This window comes from Gossypium arboreum, chromosome 7 (genome assembly GCF_025698485.1).
Source record: "Gossypium arboreum isolate Shixiya-1 chromosome 7, ASM2569848v2, whole genome shotgun sequence".
In the NCBI taxonomy this organism is placed as follows: Eukaryota; Viridiplantae; Streptophyta; class Magnoliopsida; order Malvales; family Malvaceae; genus Gossypium; species Gossypium arboreum.
The window spans coordinates 13,693,611-13,714,620 of NC_069076.1; the positions used below are offsets into that span (position 1 = coordinate 13,693,611).

At 35.3% G+C, this 21,010-nt stretch overlaps 1 non-coding gene across 1 annotated transcript; it reads left to right on the forward strand.

The window, feature by feature from the left end:
* Positions 1-13,078: 13,078 nt before the first annotated feature.
* Positions 13,079-13,185, forward strand: LOC128296163 (small nucleolar RNA R71). Its single transcript, XR_008286711.1, has one exon. It is a non-coding gene; the product is annotated as a small nucleolar RNA R71 (small nucleolar RNA).
* The last annotated feature ends 7,825 nt before the right edge of the window (positions 13,186-21,010 follow it).

Here is a 21,010-nt window from a genome sequence, read left to right on the forward strand (position 1 = left end):
TATTTTTGCCCACACCGGCAGAGGCATGGGTGTGTGTCTCTGCCGTGTTGCTCGAGGGCCATCTCGAAATGAGCTTGGGTAGACCACACGATCGCACACACGGGAATGTGCCAAGCCATGTGGCTAAGTCAGTTTTGAGCACGGGATAGACACACGGGCGTGTGACTGGCCGTGTAACCCAAGTCAGTAGCCTCCCTAATTTTCACACAGCCTAGCACACGGGCATGTCTTATGGTCGTGTGGACAAGTTAGTATGTATGATCTGTTTCACCATGACCTAGACACACAGGCGTGTCTATTGCCGTGTGAGGCACACGGCCTATTCACACGGGCGTGTGACCTTTGTAACTTAGAATCGAAAAATTTTGTATGTGTTCAGTTTAGTCCCAATCTCTTCCTAATGCATGTTTAAGGTCTCGTTGACCTAAGAAAAGGACATTATGTTGATAATTGACTATGATATGGCGGTGTATGACTTTTGATTTGAAATGATTACGAAATGTTCTGATATGTCCAGTAATGCCTCATAACCCTAGTCTGGTGATGGATACTGGTTAGGGGCATTACAAGGTGGGGGTGTAGGTTGCTAAGCAGACGGGTTCATACGAATGTATTAAGTGAACCATTCATTCATCAGGTGGAAGAAGGCTTCTTTAGCCTCTCCTCCTTGACTGCCCGTCACAGGTCTAGAATCAGATGGCACTGCCCCTTGCACAAGAGCAGTCGCATTACTCTCAACCACATTAGCTATAGGTTGATTGCGATCCATTACTATATGAAAACACATTTTAAAATGTTACAAGTCATCAAACTATCTCAATTTATATATATTACATGTATAGCTATACTCACATATGCTACGTTAGTCCTAAAATCGACTAAATCGTAGCTCTGATAGTAATAAAATGTAATGCCCCTAACCCGCATCCATTGCCAGAGTAGGGTTACGAGGTATTACCGATCAATGCACGTCATTTAACATACATAACTCATACATTTATGCATTTGTACTCAAATACCATTTAATCACAAACACATTGTCCCTTATAAAGGCTTACGAGGCCTTAAACATGCTTTAGAAATGATTCGAGACTAAACCGATAACATATGAAAGTTTGGGAAACTTAGAAAAAATTTCAACCATACAGGGGTCACATGCCCGTGTGAACAGGTCGTGCGCCTCATAAGGCTCCAGACACGCCCATGTCTTCGGCCGTGTGGAAACAGGGCATACATTCTGACTTATATCACATGGCCAAGGACACGCCCTTGTGCCAGGTCGTGTGAAAATTGGAGGGTATACTAGCTTGGTCACACGGCCGACCACACGCTGTGTGTCTAGGCCATGTAACTCACTAACTTGATTTCTAAGCATCACCAAGGGAAACACGCCATATACCATGACCGTGTGTCGCACACGGCTGAAACACACGCCCGTGTCTCTGCCCGTGTGGACAAAAATAGGCCATTTGCAAGGCCAATTTGCCACCCCAACTTCAATGTACCTACACAAGGAAAAATGTAAAATTTCTATACACAAAGGGCAGCCAAATCAATCCTAATTCATGCACAATTCATGCTATACAATTACAACCGTTTCACTTACTCAAATATATACCAAAGCAACATGATATTTGTCCTTAATTCATACAATATGCATGTATATACCAACTTAATATTCACAACCAAAAACCATCCTCAACTTAATCAATTCATTCACTATATTGCATACTATTTAACTACCAATATGACATATAAATTCATGCCACAATAAGACCTTTCTCAAGCTTTCATCCACCATAATTCAAATAACCATTTTAACTACATAATGTCTTGGTTACAACCATGTCAAAGCAAACCATCTCACAAGGCATTATAAACATCTTACAAAAGTCATTAACAACCATTTCTAATAGCCAAACACACATCAATATTAACATCATTTACAAGCCAAATCTCATGACTATAATCACAACCAAAATACAACATCTAGCCTATACATGCCATATACCATAAATGTATAATTCAAAAGTACCAACTTAGATCTTTGATAATGCAATGATGTTCCTAACGACTCCCAGATCTAAGCTAGCCTTGATTCACAATAAAACATAGAAAAATAACACGAAGTAAGCTTCATAGCTTAGTAAGCTCGTATGTGAATAATTTAATTCATCCAATAAATGCAAATCAACCAATTACACATGACAAAACCATATACACATTAACTACAAACCTTTATAATCATGTCTCAAAACATGATCAAATACAAACTTATCGAACTTTCACTATTTAATACTCGAATAGGTTCTGCACATACCTATATCGCCTCGTACTAATCTCTTTCTCAACCACATCATTCATTTACCCATTGAACCATTCAGAATAAAAATTGGATACTCAGTAGTCTCGTATGATAAGTACCTATACCATGATCCGTAGCCAAATTAAGGTAACTTATCTGAAAAACTATTATAATGGCCCAAAGCCAAATCATCCGATATGCAAGGCCCAAAGCCAAATCGGTAAAATACACAGCTGAAGTGCTAATATCATGGCCCGAAGCCAACTCAACGTATCAGTTACTGACATGTCAATAGTATCCAAAACTATTATTAAAGTTCAATCGGGCTTTCCCGCTTTTTTTTCTATCATCGAAAGCATTCGTAGAGTCATTTTCACAATTCATACATTATCCATAATCCTGTTTTACAATTTATGCAATATTAAAGCATTTTAACATACATTTATAATGTAATCATCATATACGAACTTACCTCATATTCGGAATTGACGGATCAGGTCGACTACTCGATAACCTTACTTTTCCCATGATCTATACCAGAATTCTTTCTTTCTTGATCTATATGAATTCAAAATTAACTTATTTAATCAACCATTCATTCTATTTAGTCCAAAACATACATTTAGCCCTATTTACACATTAGCCTCTAAACTTTCACACTTTTAACAATTCAATCATTATTTCAAAAAACACAAAATTCACATAATTTCAATAAACCAAAGCTTGGCCAAATTATTTATAGGTCCCTAGCAGCCCAAAAACTTCCATTTATTTCACTTTTCAACCACTCTATTTGCACATTTCACAATTTAATCCCTATTATGCATTTTCATCAAAAATCACTTAACAAAACATGTAAAACTATCATCAAGCTTTCATATTTCAACATTAAACATCAAAGAAATAAGAGATTCATCAATGGAAACTCTCAAAATCTTTAACAGTTTCGAAATTAAAGGTATGGGCTAGCTAGATTAAGCTGCAACGATTACAAAAATGTAAAAATCATTAAAAACCGAGCTAAAACCATACCTTAATCTAGCCTTCAAAGTGATTCAATATTCAAATTTGTTTAATAGCTTTCTCAAGCTTTGGTTTTGGTGGAGAAGATGAACACTTGCATGCATTTTCATGTTTTGTTTTATTTAATTAACCATAATAACCATTTTACCATTTTAACCTTTGAAATTAAATATAAAAATCACATAATCCATGCCCATTACCGTCCACTAATGCTATTAATGGGCTAATTACCATGAAAGTGCTCATTCATTTCATTTCTATAGTCATTTGGTTCATTTAACTTATAGAACTCATATTTTACGCTTTACGTGATTCAGTCCTTTTTACCAAATTAAACACTCAAATAGTAAAATTTCTTTACGAAACTTTCACCCAATAATTCTATCATGCTGTATACCTTAATAAAATAATAAAATAAATACTTTGATTTTGGATTTGTAATCCCGAAACCACTGTTCTGATTTGACCAAAATTGGGTTGCTACAAAAGTTATTTCAAAACTCAAGCCGAAGAATGTCAAGAATGCCTCCAAAAATGGCTTGAATGTTTGACCCAAAATTAGCCGAAAAATCCAGAGAAATTCTGCTTGATGTAATTAAGAGCACTATTTTTTTTATCCATTATAATATTTTTGCCCTATAAATAGCCATTATTAGGTTAATATTAGGGGGACTTAGACCTAGTTGTTCTTAGTTTTATTTTTCTTTCTTTATTTTATGGGTTTCAAAACCCTCATTTCTAATCGACGATTATTTGAATTTTGGTTCGATGGATTTGGGACACTTAATTTGTTCTTTCACTCTTCTTTGTTTTTTACTATTCACGCATATTCTATTTTAATTACAATTGTTCAAGTTTATTAAATGTCCGACCAGTATTTGATAGCTTAGAATGGTTGTCAATTAAGTTAGGATAATTAAATCTATAATTGTTTAATTCATTCTGATACTAGTGATGAATTGCATAACTCATTTATGTCATAGTTTACAATTATGGGGTGTGGATGTGTGATCTAGCTTAAATGAACCCCGTTGAGGTATGTTTGTTGGTTAGAATTAGGTCCCTCTCGTTCTTAATGATGCCAGTAAGTTAAATATTAGGCTTTACTTTTTTTAAGGCATTGAAGTTATCCTTGTGTCAATGATCAAATTTATGAATATTTCATCTTTGACTAGAACTTTTCATCATTGATTTTATTTTATTTTACTTTACTTTACAATCTCTTTTTACTTTGATTTAATTTTAATTTTAAACCCCTCATTTTTTTATTATGAAAATGAAGTTATTCATTGGTCTGGAGATACGACCCCTACTATCTACTAATTTATACTTTCAAGGATGTTTTTAATTTTGTAGGTCTCAACAACCTCACAATAGTAATAATGATGATGATAAAGGAAAATAATTTTTATGTAAAAGCAAGATTAAGTATGAGAAACAGAAAGAAGGGTGGGGTAGCATCTTCTCAGGTTCGCCGCAAACCATGAAAAGAAAGCATACAACTAATAGTAATCATCATCTATAGTGCTCTCGTCGCCGCTTCTATCGAAATTGAGAGAATATCTCAATGGGTCGTACCAGCACTAGAATAAACATTGTTTTCTTGCTCTTGCATTGTGCACCATCCTTTTGCTCTGTTTATTCACCTTCCTCGAGATCCTTACTAGACCTTTTCAACTACTCCCATTTTTGGCACTTGATTTTAATGCTGGCATGCAATGCTCCTTCCCATTACAACTGTATTGCCAGTGCTTGTGGTGATACATGTGTTTTTGGGGCACCAAAAAAGCCATATGTATGCCATAGTCTTCTTTCTTCTTTTTCTTCCTTTCTTGGTGGGTTTTGAGGATTGTATGAAATAAACATAAAGTGGTGAGAGTGAAGGGGTCATAATTCATATGGATTACTAGATATAGGTTGAAACATAATACAGATAGAGATAAAGCAATTTTTAAAGCTAGACTTAGTTTCAACAAGAGGTATATACACATGCAAAGCATGTCTGTTCTCATTTCTTTTCAATTACAGAAAATTATTTTTTATAAATTCCATCTCACAACTGTGTAATTAGTACTCTATATATCTTATCTCATTTCATTTTTGCTCTCAGATCTCTACAACAAAATTGTCATATACTGACAGACATAATCCGTCACTATAATAATAAATTTTTCGATATAAAGTCTAAAGACCTATACCAACACTCAAATCGGCTACCTCTGCAAAATGTGAACCGTTGCTATAGGGGTTTGTCGGTATAAACTTTTACCGAAGATCAGAATTCGTTCATATATGTCTCTTAGTTTATAGTAATGGCTAGTCCAGTAAAGACTATTTTCAATGTTCACTACCCCACCGTACCTTTACAGACAGTCCAATCTATCATTAAATTACTATTTTATATAGTGGTGGATTTAGGAACAATTTTCGTCTGTAAAAACCATTTTTGAGTTTTTATTTTCTGTAATCAATTATCACTATAGAATATGAATTGTCCGTAAAATCAATTTTGTAAATTTTATTCATTTCCATTGCTTTATATTGAAAAGTATCTACCGTTGGCATAGATTTCAAATCTGTCAAACAGAAGATTATTGTAACTAGTATTTAATTAATTTTAAAACATTCTTCAAAATTAAAATAAATTTTGATATAATAGTAATTATATAGAAATGTTAAATGCAAGATAAAATTAAATCATTCATTTAATGATAAAAGTAGTCTAGTAACAAATTTCACACTGTTAATATAACTATTAAAACACAAACCAAAAATCACAAATATAATTGTTAGAATTAAGTGACCGAATCCTTATTTAAATAAAATACAGTGGTAAAATAAAATAAAAGAAGAATCCATTTAGAATTACACTTCTTTTATTTTACTTTTAGAATAAGGTTTTTAAACCCTATTTAATACCATATAATTGATATTTATTAGAATAAGGTATATATATTTATTAAGAAGGTGCCCTCACCATGGGTTACCTCTATGGCTACAAGTTCAAACCTTTTACAATGGTTTGCATCTTTAAAGTAGGCAACTAATTGATGCAGCAGCCAGTGCAACTCTAAATAATAAAACACCGGAAGTGACTTATGAATTTATTGAGGAGATGTCACTAAATAATCATCAGTGGCAAGTCATGAAGACGAAACTTATGAAAGCAGCCGGTGTCTTTAATTTAGATGCAATCACCATGTTATCAAATCAGGTAGAAATATTAAATAAGAAATTTGATAATTTTTATCTTTTTACACAGGTAAATCAGTGATGCAATGCGATGCGAATGGAGGTGGAATAAATAATCCATAAAATAACCCTTCAATCCTAGCATGGATATTGAGCATATTAATTATATGGGTAATAATTCTAGAACTCAAAATAACCATTATAGTAATAACTATAATGCACGTTGGAGAAACTGCCCAAACTTTTCATGGGTTGGTTAAGGAAACCAAAGACTGCAACCCCTTCCAAGTTTACAACAACCTTATCAGCCAAAGAAGAAGTCGAACCTTGAAGAGATGTTGGCAGAATTTATTTCGGCGTCAGAGACTTGTTGTAACTGCCCGTTTTTAGGTCAAATCGGAACAATGGTTTTGGGACAACAAATTTGAAGTAAAAATATTTATTTTGTTATTTTAATAAGGTCTTCAACATGATATATTAATTATGTGAAAGTTTCGTAAAGAAATTTTACCGTTTAAATGCTTGATTCGGTAAAAAGGACTAAACCGAATAACATGTAAAAGTTGAGTTCTATTTTTTAAAGGTATTAAATAGCTATGGTTTAGTATTATGGAAGTCCTTATTATGAAATTAGTCCATTTATAATGTAAGTGGACAATCTTGGACATTGATTATATGATATATTAATGTTTTATATTAAGGTTATTATGGTAATTTAGTTATTAAAGGTTAAACAATAAAATAAAACCAAAAATCATGTTATTTCGTACATCTTTAGCCAAAAATTTGAGGAAGAAGAAACAAAAATAGGGTTTTACATTCGGAAAGCATAAATTCTTGATTAAGGTACGATTTTGACTCAATTTTTAATGATTTTTACGTTTTTGAGATCGTTGCTTCTTGATACGTGATATTCGTGACAGGTTTTAAATATTTATAATGAATCGTTCTTGAAATAACTATTATCACGATGAAGGAAAGTGTACCTATCGAACAGTAGTATAGCTTTAGCAAGACCGGATTGTCGAACCCAAAGGAACTAAAAGTACTAGTAATGGTTGTCTTTTTATTATCTAGCCTAAGAATAATGGGGTTTGTTTTAACTAGCTAATTAACTAAACTAAGAATTTACAGAAAATAGAATTGGGGAATTAATTTTGGAAAAATGATTGATTAAGACAATACCTAAGGAAAAATCCACCTAGACTTCATTTGTTATTTGACTCTGAATCAGACGATTTATTCATTTGACTTGATCCGTAGAAATCCCTAAGTTATATTATTATCCCTCTCGAGACTAACAACGTCTAACCCTAGGTTGAATAATTGAAATCTCTTTCTAATAACTCCCAAAGGTTGCATTAACTCGGTCTATGGATCCCCTTATTAGGTTTCACCCTAATTCGGCAAAATCTTGTCACCCTATCTCTAAGTGCGCAATCAACTCCGCTTAATTATGACAGATGTACTCTTAGACAGGGTCTATTCCTCCTCTGAATAAGAGCTTAACTTGAATCAATATCCTGGAATATCAAGACAAGAATTAAGAACACATAATTAAGAACAAGACAAATTTTTATCATACAATTCAGATAATAATAACAAGATCTGTCTTAGGTTTCATTCCCCTTAGGTTTTTAGGGGTTTTAGTTCATAACTAAAAACGTAAACATCTTAGAAGAATAATGAATACAAAACATAAAGAAAAACTCAAAACACCTGAAGGGAAATTGAGGGGAGATCTTTAGTCTTGATGATGAATTCGACTTCTAAGATGGATCAATCGGCTTTCTTTAAGCAGTTCCCTGCTTCCTTCTCCATGTGTCCCCTTTCCTCCTCCTCTAGGGTTTATTTATAGGCTTTAGAATGCCTAAAAACACTTAAAATTGGTCTTTTCTGAATTGGACTAAACTTGGCCTCAGCAGGGACACACCCATGTGCGATTACTTCAGGTTATTGTCAAGCCTGTTAAATAGGCACGGGCATGTGGTCCACCCGTGTAAGTCGTGCTTTGATTTTGCCAAATTGACAAGGCCGTGTGGTCTGCCCGTGTGAGGAGGTCTAGGCCGTGCCTATTTTAAGTGAGCCTGTTTTCCTATGTAATTTATACATATGTAATTTATACATATTTTGTACGTTGGCCCATTTTCTCCATTTTTGGCCTGTTTCTCGTTCCTTTCACTCTCCTATGCTCACCTAAGTATAAAACATGAAACTAAGGCATTAGGAGCATCGAATTCACCAATTTTAAGTAAAAATCATCCATAAAATGTGCTAAGCATGGGATAGAAATATGTATAAATTACGGTTTATCAAATACCTCCACACTTAAGCATTTGCTTGTCCTCAAGCAAAATCATCAACTCATAATCAAAATAAATTCTTCTCAACTTATAATTTCTATAGATAATATACATTGAAACCTCAAAGCTTCAAACATTCTAAGTTGAGCATTTTATCATGAAAACATAGGTGTCTCCACTCACCGAAGTAATTACCTTTTGAGTCAAAATGTCACAGAGTTTCACATCCTCACTAAAGATTCACTTAAATCACTCGAGGTGTTTAAGGACAATAAATGAAGCACTCAATAGTCAATAATGAAAAGTCATTACCATAGGCTTGCAAGAAAATCAAATCTCTACCACTATAAATTGAGATGAAACATCCATCAAAAGGTCTTTAGAGGGTTGTAACGTGACTTTGGTTAAAGGGTGTGATCATAAGATGAAAGAAAGGGTCATAATCGAGATTGAATTGAAAAATTGCCTAACTAGAAAAATGACTAGTCATAAATTGCGTACAACAGAGCTTTTTCTCAAAATATGGAATTTAACTTCTTTAGCTCAGAAGATCACTACTACTAATATGTATACATGTATTTTTTTCAGAACAAGTCAAATTACAAAATAGAATAAAATATAGCTAAGCAACTATTCCAACTCAAATCTCGAAAAAAATAGGGATCAAATTAATTTAGGGGATTTCAACAATAATGAGTTATGGGTTAATATTGAGGGTAAATTAATGAATGGGTTGTTAGGCTCAAGGGGGTTCACTAAGGGTTAATTATGAAGGTAGGATTTTATGGAGTGAGTGGGTTAAACCTAAGTGCCTTTATCATTTTGACATATCAAATCAAATGGTGTGGTCTTGACATTCATAATCAAACAAGTTCTAGAATAACAATTCAATACTGACACACTCATAATGAAAGTGAGCATAAAAGGAATAATAGATACTCTAAAGGCTCAAGATCTCACAAAAATTATGGTTTTTTTTTGTTTAAACTTGTGAATTCCAACTCAAGATAATGCCTAAACTTGGGGAAACAATCTAAAATTTTTTAATTCTTCAAAAATCAACTTATCATGCTTGATTGCCAAATGTCTTAAAGTTTAAACCACCAATGCATAAATGCCTCTATTTTAATTCAAGATATATCGATAAAAGTCATAAATTAATCAAAATCCATTCTAATCATGGCATGAGAAGATCACATGAGAATAAGACAAAATTCATGGATTTCTAATGACGATATAAAAGACCCCCCCACACTTAAGATGCACATTGCCCTCAATGTACAAAGGTAGATATTTTGAAAAAGATAGATTTATAATCATAAGATAGGGAGAGAAGTGAAACTTCTTGAATGATGAATGAACTCCTTGAATTGGTGTTCTAGAGAATAATCGGCATGAGAGTGGAAGAGGATACTCCGGTGGTGGTAGAGGTTGGGTTCCACAAATGCTACGCCTAAAGAATATTATAGCTCAAGTTGGCTATGTTCGTGGTCGAGCAGGACATGGCAGTCGTGGAGAACCTTTCCTAGTGGAGTTTCAAGTTCTTGGGTAATAGTGAGCTTTGGAGCTCGTTATAACTGTGATAGAATCAGGAACTCTTTAAGAGGTATACTGAAGCATAATTACTCATAATAAAATGGTCGAAGAATAAAAATTGTAAAAACTCAGGATAAATTAGTATTAAAGGGAAATAAAAAAATAATTTCAAAAATAAAATAAAATAAAATAAATAATAGGTGTTTATAGAGAAATTGGGCACAAAGTCGTAGGGCACGCCCGTGTGCTCTAAGCTCAGCCCGTGCATTTCGTAATTTTTGAATTTAGGCACATTGGTGTACACGGCCATGTTGCACGGTCGTGTCAATCTCCGTTCGCTTCTCCCACGCCCGTGTATGCAGGCGCACGACCGTGTTAAATTGACAAGTTTACCCAAAGTTTCAAAACACGGGCATGTTGAACGCCCGTGTTATTTTGGCAGTTTCACCCACGGCAATGTCGCACAGCGGTGGCTACTTATTGCATCCCGTGTTGGGGAAGAAATTTTTGCCCTATTTTCACACGACCGTATCGCACGGTCGTGTTGCATCCTGTGGTGTGTGCACGGCCTACGACATGCCTGTGTGTCTGGCCGTGTGGTTCTGAAAAGCCTGTGTTTAATGATTTGGTTAGTATGTTAGATTTTAAAAAGTAAAATTTAAAGAAGTTAATACAGTTAGTGCTCAGGTTGCCTCCCGAGAAGCACTTATTTATAGTCTAAGCTCGACTTACCTCTCCATTGAATGGTCATGGTGGTTCGAGGAGTTTATACTCCTCATTCCTGCTATGAATCTCATCAAAATAAGGTTTTTAGTGGGTATTGATTACCTTAAAAGTACCGAACTTGGGATGACTTACCTTGACTGTGCCGAATGGGAAAATGATAAGTACCGTAAGATGAATTTCTTCATTCCGTTTGGAAGTGACAATGTGAGGATCTGTGGCATCTAATAAAACTTTATCTCCAACCTTAAGTTGATTTGGAAAGGTATTGAGCTTGTTCTGGCATAGTTTTGGTTTATCGTGTGTTCTCGGTTTATGTGTTCATCATTCATCTAGCTCTTCGATTTGTAGCTTTCGTTCTTCATGAATAGGTCCTCTACTATTGCTTGAAAATGGCTTATGTACTTCCTGCAAACTCATTTCCTACAAAGTAGGTTGCACCATATTGTCAGTTTTAGTAGAATGGTTTAGACAATCACCTTCAATTTTCGATGTGTTGTCGTAATTGCGAGCTTGAAGGGTGATTGTTTCGTCTCCCACATGAAGTGTGAGCTCACCTATGCCAATATCAATAATCGTTCTAGCAGTTCCTAAAAAGGGCCTTCCTAAAATCAAAGGAGTGTTGCTATCCTCCTCTATGTCTAAAACAACGAAGTCAACGGGAAATATAAATTTATCGATTTTAACTAGAACATCTTCAATAATACCCCTAGGAAATCTTATAGTTTTATTTGCTAATTGAATGCTCATCCTAGTCTGTTTGGGTTTCTCAAGACCTAGTTGTTTAAACATTTTGTAAGGCATGACGTTAATACTAGCCCTTAAATTAGCTAATGCATTATTAACATCTAAACTACCAATTAAGCAAGGAATCATAAAACTCCCTGGATCTTTTAGTTTGTTAGGTAGTTTATTCTGTAGAATAGTTGACCAAACTGCGTTTTGCTTCACATGTGAAGCCTCGTCCAATTTTCGCTTATTTGCTAAAAGCTCCTTTAAAAATTTCATTGCGTTTGGCATCTGTGATAGAGCTTCAATAAACGGTAAGTTAATATGTAATTTTTTAAAGAGTTTAAGGAATTTACCAAATTGTTCATCTGAGCAGTCTTTCCTTGTTGCATTTGGGTATGGCACACGAGGCTTGTATTCTGTAGTTACCGGTTTCTGCTCATTGTGGTCTACCTCACCTTTACCTTTGCTTCTCTCAGTTTCCTGGCTTGGTTCTGGTTCAGGTATGATTAAACCTTCCTCATCTTGACTAGTAATCGCGTTGAGTTGCTCCATTGGGTTAGATTCTGTGTTGCTTAGCAAGCTACCTTGTGGTCGTTCAGAGATCAACTTGGCAAACTATCCAATTTGAGTTTCGAGCCCTTAGATCGATGCTTATTGATTCTTAAGTGCTGCATCGGTATTCTAAAAATGAGTTTCTGACACCGATATAAACTTTGAGAGCATCTCTTCAAGGTTTGGCTTCTTTTCCTGTTGGTAAGGTGGTTGTTGGTAGCCTGGAGGTAGTCTCTGATTTCCTTGGCCTCCCCATGAAAAATTTGGGTGGTTCCTCCAACCTGCATTGTAAGTATTGCTATATGGGTTATTTTGGGATCTAGAGTTATTGTTACCTATATATTGGACTTGTTCCTCCTCGATGCTAGGTTTGAAGGGTTGATATTCTATGCATGCTCCTCCTCCATTCGAATCACACCTCATCACTGGATGTACCTGAGTAGAACTACACAAACCGTCAATCTTTTTATTTAAGAGTTCTACTTGGTTAGGTGGCATAGTAATCGCGTTGAGGTTGAAAACACCAGCTGCTTTCGTTGGATTTGTTCTCATAACTTGCCACTGATAGTTATTCAGTGACATCTCCTCAATAAATTCGTAAGCCGCCTGAGCTGTCTTATTATTGATAGTTCCTCCAGCGGTTGTATCAATCATCTACCAAGTCGAAGGATTCAGGCCATTATGGAAAGTTTGAACCAGTAGCCAAAGCGGTAACCCATGGTGAGGGCATCTTCTCAAAAGGTCCTTGTATCTCTCCCACGCATAGTAGAGTGTTTCTAAATCCATCTGCACAAAAGAAGAGATATCATTACGTAATTTGGCTGTTTTAGCAGGTGGAAAATATTTTAATAAAAAATTTTCGGTCATTTGTTCCCAAGTAGTGATTGACCCTCGTAGTAACGAGTTCAACCATTGTTTAGCCTTCTTCCTTAACAAAAAGGGAAACAACCAAAGGCGAATGGCGTCATCAGAAACGCCATTAATTTTGAAGGTATCACAAAATTCTAGGAAATTTTCCATGTGAGAGTTGGGATCCTCGTCCTGCAAACCATCAAACTGAACAAACTGTTGTATCATTTGAATTATCTTAGGTTTTAGTTCAAAATTATTTGCAGCAATAGCAGGTCTAACTATACTTGACTCAGTTCTTGTTAAATTAGGTTTAGCATAATCATACATAGTGCGCGGAGCAGGATTTTCATTAACAGCAATTGCAAGAGGTAGCGAATTTTCTTGGTTTTCAACCATCTCCTCGGTTGTGGTTTGAATATCTTCCTCTTGCTCATTCTCAGTGTATCTTAAGCTTCGCCTTATTTCTCTTTGGTTTCTGCGAACTGTACGGTCGATCTCACTATCAAAAAGTAATGGTCCTGACGAGTTTCTTCTAGTCATAAACTATAAGAACCTACTAGAAAAAGGGAAAAAGAAGAATTAGTAATAAAAATTAGAGTAAAATTTAAATTACAGTAAAAGTAAATGGCTAAAGTAATAAAAATCGAGTGTTCCTAATATCTTAGTTCCCGGGAAACGGTGCCAAAAACTTGATACATGATATTTGTGACAGGTTTTAAATATTTATAATGAATCGTTCTTGAAACTAACTATTATTACGATGAAGGCAAGTGTGCCTATCGAACAGTAGTATAGCTTTAGCAAGACCGGATTATTGAACCCAAAGGAACTAAAAGTACTAGTAATGACTGTCTTTTTATTATCTAGCCTAAGAATAATAGGGTTTGTTTTAATTAACTAATTAGCTAAACTAAGAATTCACAGAAAATAGAATTGGGGAACTACTTTTGGAAAAATGATTGAATTAGGACAATACCTAAGGAAAAATCCACCTAGACTTCACTTGTTATTTGACTCTGAATCAGATGATTTATTCATTAGACTTGATCCGTAGAAATCCCTAAGTTATATTATTATCCATCTCGAGACTAAAAACGTCTAATCTTAGGTTGAATAATTGAAATCTCTTTCTAATTAACTCTCTAAGGTTGCATTAACTCGATCTATGAATCCCCTTATTAGGTTTTTACCCTAATCTGAAAAAATCTTGTCACCCTATCTCTAGGCGCGCAATCAACTCCGCTTAATTATGACAAATGTACTCTTAGACAGGGTCTATTCCTCCTCTAAATAAGAGCTTAACTTTAATCAATATCCTGGAATATCAAGACAAGAATTAAAAACACATAATTAAGAACAAGTAAAATATTTATCATACAATTCAGATAATAATAACAAGATCTGTCTTAGGTTTCATTCCCCTTAGGTATTTAGGGGTTTTAGTTCATAACTAAAAATGTAAACATCTCAGAAGAATAATGAATACAAAACATAAAGAAAAACTCAAAACTCCTGAAGGGAAATTGAGGGGAGATCTTCAATCTTGATAATGAATCCGGCTTCTAAGATGGATCAATCAGCTTTCTTTGAGTAGTTCTATGCTTTCTTCTCCCTGTGTCCCCTTTCCTCCTCCTCTAGGGTGTACTTATAGGCTTTAGAATGCCTAAGAACCCTCAAAATTGGCCTTTTCCGAATTGGACTAAACTTGGGCTCGGCAGGGACACGCCCGTGTGTGATTACTTCAGGTCGTGGTCAAGCCTGTTAAATAGGCATGGGCGTGTGGTCCACCCGTGTGAGTCATGCTTCGATTCTTCCAAATTGACACAACCATGTGGTCTGCCCGTGTGAGGAGGTCTAGGCCGTGTTGATTTTGTATGTTGGCCCATTTTCTCTGTTTTTGGCCCGTTTCTCGTTCCTTTCACTCTCCTATGCTCACCTAAGTATAAAACATGAAATTAAGGCATTAGGAGCATCAAATTCACCAATTTTAAGGAAAAATCATCCATAAAATGTGCTAAGCATGGGATAGAAATATGTATAAATTACGGTTTATCACTTCTTATATTAGCTAGGTCGTACCCTAATTTTTGAATTTTTTCATGATTTTGAAAAGTACCATTGTTGAATACTTGAGCTCTTTGATGTTTAATGGAAGATTTTGAAAGTTTAATGATAGATATAAAAGTTTTATAAAGTGATTTTAGATAAAAATGTCAAATAGGGATTTAATTGTGGAATTGTAAAATGTGGTGGTTAAAAGTGTGGAATAATGAAACATTTGGGTTGTTAGTAGTATATAGGAAATTCGGCTACCATGGGATTATGGTTTAATTGTGTAATTTTGTATTTTTATGTGTTAAGGACTAAATTGAAAAGTTGACTAAGGTTTAGGGGTAAATGTAACACCCCAAACCCGGCCTAGACTCTATGGCCGAATCTGTTGTGTTGTATCAAAGCGTCGTTCAAAAATCGAGTTGTCGGTAAAAGTTTATTTCTAAAAGTAAAATCTTTTGTACGGGGTTAGAAAATTATCTCGTCACATACGTTTGCTCAAAATATTTTCCTTTAGGATATTAATTCAACTTAAATCACGGAAGCTCTTTTGAAAACTTTATTGTTTAAAGCTCATGTTCTTTAGAAAATCGTGAATACTTTGAAAACTAGAGTTTTCCTAGACTAGCAGTTTATTATAAGAAATCAAAAGCCCATTAAAAGTTAAAAACCCCCCAAATGGCCTTATTACATAACTAAAACCCAAATATGAAAGCTTAAATAAATTGAGTTATTAACAACCAATCTGTGGACGTGTGGCCACTACTGAGTCCCTCGCGGCTCCAAATCGTCTAAGGCTGGGGATTACCTGCACAGTTAACAGAAGGGTGAGTTTACGAAAACTCAGTGTGTAATCCCCCATTAGTCAACAGTAACAGCGCATACAGTATTGGTCTGGGTCTGAGCCCTATTCATTAACAGTACAGTCCGGGCCTAAGCCCTATGCAGTAACAGTATGGGCCTATGCCCAAAATAATATAATGATAATATAGGTACGCAACCCAGCCCAATCCATCCTGCTTGCCACCCGTACCAACCAACTCACTATGTGGGGATTAAATCGACCCACCACAGTGTAGCTGCTAATAGTAACGTAGCGTAGCTGCTAATAGTAACGCAGCAAAGCTGCTAATAGTAGTAAATGTGGCGTAGCCACTAATATCAAAATACGTGGCAAAGCTACCAGAATAGTACTTCCTCCAAATTAGAATCCGAACCCCAATGCAGTATGTCATGTCATAATATTACGTGTATGCAAGGTTTCATACTCAGATACGGTTGATGTGATGTGAATCGTGATAAGTTTTATAATTTATGAATGTCCATTCTTGAAAACTAACTATTATCACGACAAAGGCAAGCACACCTTATCGAACTGTAGTATAGCTTATGGCAAGACCGGGATGTTGAACCTAAAGGAACTTAAAAGTACTAGTATTAACTTTCTTTTTATTATCTAGCCTAAAAATAAAGGGGTTTGTTTTATCTAAACTAATTACTAAACTAAGAATGCACAGAAAGTAAATTGAGGAAATAACTTTTGGGAAAACTGAATGATTTGGACAATACCTAAGGGAAAAATCCACCTAGACTTCACTTGTTATTGACTCTGAATCAGACGATTTATTCACTTGACTTGATCCGTAGAAATCCCTAAGTTATATTATTATCTCTCTTGAGACTTAACAACATCTAACCCTAGGTTGATTAATTGAATTGATTAATTGAAATCTCTTTCTAATTAAAACCCCTAGTGTTGCAGTAACTCGATCTATGGATTCCCTTATTAGGTTTCACCCTAATCCGGCAAAATTATGTCACCCTATCTCTAGGCGCGCAATCAACTCTTCTTAATTATGTTAGATCTACTCTTAGACAGGGACTTTTGCTCCACTAAATAAGCACATCAATACTTGAATCAATATCCTAGAATATTAAAGCAAGAATTAAGAACTCATAATTAAGAACAAGTCAAATATTTATCATATAATTTAGATAATAATAATGAGATCCGTCTTAGGTTCCATTGCCCATAGGTATTTAGGGGTCTAGTTCATATTTATGAAAGAAAACATCTCAAAAGAATAATGATAACAAAACATAAAGAAAACCCAAGAACTCTTGAAGGAAATTAAAGGGAGATCTTCAGTCTTGAAGGTGAATCTGGCTTCTAAGATGGATCAATCAGTTTTCTTCGAGTAATGTCTTGCCTCCTACTACGTGTGTGTCTTTTAGGTACCTCCTGGGGTGTTTATATATGCTTTAAAATGCTTCAAAACTCTCAAGAGTGGCCTTTTCTGAATAAGACTAGATTTGGGCTCGACAGGGACACGTCCGTGTGCGATTGCTTCAGATAGTGTTCGAGTATATTGAATGGACATGGGCGTGTAAACTACCCGTGTGAGAAGTCCAGGCCGTTTTGATTTCCCATGTTGACCCATTTTTTCCGTTTTTGGCCCGTTTATCACTCTTTTTACTCTCCTATGCTCTCCTAAGTATAAAACATGAAATTAAAGGATTAGGAGCATCGAATTCACCAATTCTAAGGATAATTCATCCAAAATTATGCTAAGCATGGGATAAAAATATGTATAAATTATGGTTTATCACATACCCCACACTTAAGCATTTGCTTGTCCTCAAGCAAAATCCTCAACTCACAATCAAAATAAATTCTTCTCAACTTATAATTCTCATCAATAGTATCTCAAAATAATCCATAAGAAATCATACATTGAAAATTCAGCTCGAAGAACATCAAAGTTTCAAACATTCCAAGTTGAGCATTTTATGATGAAAACCTAGGTGTCTCCCCTCATTTAAGTAATCACCTTTGATTCAAAATATCATAGAGTTTCAGATTCACTCAAATCACTTGAGGTGTTTATGGGCAATAAATTTAGCACTCAATAGCCAAAATGAAAAGTTATAACCATAGGCTTGCGTGAAAATCAAATCTCCACCACTATATATTGAAATGATACATCAATCAAAAGGTCTTTAGAGGGTTGTAACGTGGCTTTGGTTAGGGGGTGTGGTTACAAGCTGAAAAAGAAAGTTAGAATCGAGATTGAATTGAAAAATTACCTAACTAGAAAAATAATAAAACTTGATAAATTACATTCCTAATTAGAAGATCCTAGAATTGAGCTTTTCTTCATGGGATATGGAATTAACTACTTAAGCTCAAAAACAAAAAGTTATTACTAATATGTATGTATGTTGTTTTTTTTAAGAACTTGTCAAATAACATAGAACTTTGCTAATTATTACAACAAAAAATAAAACATAGCTAAGCAATTAATTCAAACCAAATCTCGACAAAAATAGTGATCAAATTAGAGGGTTTCAATAATAATGGGTTATAGGTTAATTGTAACACCCCGAACCCGAGACCGTTGCCGGTGTCGGACACGAGGGGTTAACAAGCCAAAACCACTTATGGCACCGACCAATTTGACATTTCCAGGCAAGCTGAAAACCGCGTCGCTGTCGCCTTAAAAAGCATATCTTGAGTTTCACAACTCGGAAACTGATTCCGTAAATTTTCCCTGAATTTAGACTCATATATCCATCCATGGATTTATTTCTAGAATTTTTGGTCAGGCCAATTGGTACAGTTTATTAGTTAAAGTCACCCATGTTACAGGGGTCGACTACACTGCCTTCGCACGTTACAACTTGAATATCTCTCTGTACAGGGTTTCAATACTGATGCCGTTTGTTTCTAATGAAACTAGACTCAAAAAGGAATCTGCACATATAAGGCATGACTTATAATTCATTCTGGATAATTTATGGTAAATTTTCAAAGTCGCGACAGGGGACCCAGAAACCGTTCTGGCCCTGTCTCACGAGAACTTTAATATCTCTCGGTATACTGTTCATATCATCATTTCGTTACTTTCATATGAAAATAGACTCGTCAAGGTTCGATTGCATAATTTATTCACTATTTAAAACCATTCCTACAAATTTTGGTGATTTTCCACATCCACATCACTGCAGCTGGCAGCATCTGTTTTTAAGGTAGGCTTTACCTATATTGTAGTTCCCATGGACCAACTATAGTCTAGTCATACTTAAGTCCAACATATGATCATATTTAGCCATTCCAATGGCTGATCATGTGACCAACTCTCTCATTCCAAACCATAATCACATCATGAAACCAAATATAATTACAAACCACATATGGTCAAATTCCATACTCCACTTTTACGAACCATTTTCGCATGGCCGCACACATATACATCACAAGTACTTAAAACAACCGAGGGTAGTCCTATACATGCCATATCCAAAACTCAACTAAAGGAGTACCAAAAAGGGCTTTGATAGTGTAGATGACTTCGACTTTAATGATCCCGAATTCGATTGCTATCGAGCAAAATCTATAAAACAAAGAGCCAAAGCAACGGGGTAAGCCTTTTTATGCTTAGTAAGTCTCAAGCAATAAAATCAGCTTTAATTAAAGCATTACATTCACATAGCCAAATGCATCATTTCATTAATACACATTCACATAATCATACTTACTTCACACTTCATCATTGTATACTTTCACAAGATATCAACCAATTCAATAGCTGAAAATTCGTTAGTCGATTGAACGAATGTTACTCAAACATATCGACTTTTCCAATGCACATATAAACATACCTTATCCTTTGGGCTTTTCGAGCGTACTAATTAAATTTATCACAGCAACCAATGCTCACCTTCAGCCCAAGCTTCTTCGGAATACAACCGGATATGACCACATGCTCGAATGCCTTCGGGTCTTAGCCCGGATAGAATGACTTGCGCAAATGCCTTCGGGTATTAGCCCGGATTTAACAACTTGCACGAATGCCTTCGGGTCTTAGCCCACATGTAGTCACTAGCACAATTGCCTTTGGGTCTTAACCCGGATATAATTACTAGAATAAATGTCTTTGGGACTTAGCCCGGATATCATTCAATTGCTCATGCTCACATATACATCAATAATCATTTCACATCCATATTTCATTTTCGTTACTAAGGCTCAAACACAAACATATCACTAGCATAATCGCTTTGGGATTCAGCCCGGGTATCATTCAAATACTCATACACACATAAATCAATAATCATTACACATCCATGTTTCATTTCACATAATTCGAGTAGGGTCATTTCTTGAGGACTTACCTCGGATGTTGTCGAACGGCTTTGACGGCTATTCGATCACTTTTTCCTTCCCCTTATCCAATTGTGGCCCTCTAAGCTCTTGAGCTAATTCAAACAAATTCAATTTATTAAAGTCTCGCTTGCTAGCCTTGGCCGAATACACATATCATTGACTCAACATCACATAACTAAGCACTTTAGTCAATTTTCTTTAATTACGCACACATTCGGCCTTAGCTCACAACAAGGTAGCCGATTACCTAAGTCAAGAATAGGCATCATTAAGCTTGCCTCTAACCGAATGCATGCACAATAATTCCCCTCATGTGGCCGAATATACATGTCCAATTTGAGGCCAATTATAGACTTAATACTACACAAAAACAGCATACATTTTACTACTAACGCATTACATATCGTAACTCATTGCACATCTCTCATTTACTTCATAATCGAGACATCATCACAAGCAAATATACACCTTGAAATAGCATATATGTCATACCAATACATCGTGTGCGAACATATATACATATATATATGCTAGGGCCAAATTCTCAAGTGGCTTATATCCAAATATATACAC